Source organism: Pecten maximus, chromosome 6, assembly GCF_902652985.1.
Source record: "Pecten maximus chromosome 6, xPecMax1.1, whole genome shotgun sequence".
Lineage (NCBI taxonomy): Eukaryota > Metazoa > Mollusca > Bivalvia > Pectinida > Pectinidae > Pecten > Pecten maximus.
Genome location: NC_047020.1, coordinates 4022588 through 4025063, shown reverse-complemented (window position 1 = coordinate 4025063; position 2476 = coordinate 4022588).

Here is a 2476-nt window from a genome sequence, read left to right as displayed (position 1 = left end):
GGAAGGTACTTAATTCTGTAAATAATATTGTTGGAAATTTATATTGTATCATAAAAAAAACGTTTTAGCATGTGCAATATTCTTCACTGAACTACTAAAACATACGAAATTAGTACTATTCATGCACAAGATGGTGATATATGTTATAGTGCCCCCACAAAACGAGGGTACACTTGTTTGCACTTACTATGTGAAGTTCATAAACTCGTGATACAAAAACCTAATACCCGTGTGACCTCGCTCTTGACATGAACTTTTGATATTAACTTTACATTTTTTAAGTTGGTGGTTCCAAACCATCTATGGATAGGTGACATCACGACTGTCCGCTGTTGCCTTATATACATTGTTGAACCTAAAACAAATTGGTTATTAACAATGTACGAAAAACTGTTCCTGTCATCCAGGTGAAAAACAACAACACTATATCACAGGTAGGTCTTTTGGCCATAAACATACTGTTTCCGTTAATAAGTGTTGGCCATAAACATACTGTGTCCGTTCATAAGTGTTGGCCATAAACATACTGTGTCCGTTAATAAGTGTTGGTCATAAACATACTGTGTCCGTTAATTAGTGTTGGCTATAAACATACTGTGTCCGTTAATAAGTGTTGGCCATAAACATACTTTGTCCGTTAATAAGTGTTGGCCATAAACATACTGTGTCCGTTAATAAGTGTTGGCCATAAATATAATGTGTCCGTTAATAAGTGTTGGCCATAAACATACTGTGTCCGTTCATAAGTGTTGGCCATAAACATACTGTGTCCGTTAATAAGTGTTGGTCATAAACATACTGTGTCCGTTAATTAGTGTTGGCTATAAACATACTGTGTCCGTTAATAATTGTTGGCCAGGAACATGATGTGTCCGTTAATTAGCGTTGGCTATAAACATACTTTGTCCGTTAATTAGTGTTGGCCATAAACATACTGTGTCCGTTACTAAGTGTTGGCCATTAACATACTTTGTCCGTTAATAAGTGTTGGCCATAAACATACTGTGTCCGTTCATAAGTGTTGGCCATAAATATACTGTGTCCGTTAATTAGTGTTGGCCATAAACATACTTTGTCCGTTAATAAGTGTTGGCCAGAGACATACTTTGTCCGTTAATTAGTGTTTGCCATAAACATACTGTGTCCGTTAATTTGTGTTGGCCATAAACATACTTTGTCCGTTAATTAGTGTAGGCCATAAACATACTGTGTCCGTTAACTAGTGTTGGCTATAAACATACTGTGTCCGTTAATTAGTGTTGGCTATAAACATACTTTGTCCGTTAATAAGTGTTGGCCATAAACATACTGTGTCCGTTAATAAGTGTTGGTCATAAACATACTTTGTCGGTAAATAAGTGTTGGCCATTAACATACTTTGTCCGTTAATAAGTGTTGGCCATAAACATACTGTGTCCGTTAATTAGTGTTGACCAGAAACATACTGTGTCCGTTAATTAGTGTTGGCCATAAACATACTGTGTCCGTTAATTAGTGTTGGCCATAAACATACTTTGTCCGTTAATTAGTATTGGCCATAAACATACTGTGTCCGTTAATAAGTGTTGGCCATAAACATACTTTGTCCGTTAATAAGTGTTGGCCATAAACATACTGTGTCCGTTAATTAGTGTTTGCCATAAACATACTTTGTCCGTTAATAAGTGTTGGCAAAAAACATACTGCGTCCGTTAATAAGTGTTGGCCATAAACATACTGTGTCCGTTAATTAGTGTTGGCCATAAACATACTTTGTCCGTTAATTAGTGTTGGCCATAAACATACTGTGTCCGTTAATTAGTATTGGCCAGAGACATACTTTGTCCGTTAATTAGTGTTGGCCATAAACATACTTTGTCCGTTAATAAGTGTTGGCAAAAAACATACTGCGTCCGTTAATAAGTGTTGGCCATAAACATACTGTGTCCGTTAATTAGTGTTGGCCATAAACATACTTTGTCCGTTAATTAGTGTTGGCCATAAACATACTGTGTCCGTTAATTAGTATTGGCCAGAGACATACTTTGTCCGTTAATAAGTGTTGGCCATAAACATACTTTGTCCGTTAATAAGTGTTGGCCAGAAACATACTTTGTCCCTAAATTATTGTTAGCCATAAATATACTGTCTTTAAATGGTAGCACCCTAACGTCCGTTTATTCAATAGCACATTGAAGCCGTGATGTAAAATTATTTTGGGTTTAAAACCTTCAAATCAACTACAGAAGTGCCAACATTAGTTTATATATCTTTTAGGAAATTGAATATTAAAATAAAAAATAAGAAATATAATTACGAATGAAAAGTTCATGAATATCACACACAGTATGATACAGCAGTGATTAAAATGAATATTAAATTAATTTACAACGACATGGAAGATATATCATATCTATATATGTATCAATGTGATATGGTTCAAACAACAGCGGATCTAGGTGTTCTTCTCGGAAGCATTTCAACGCTTACCATAATA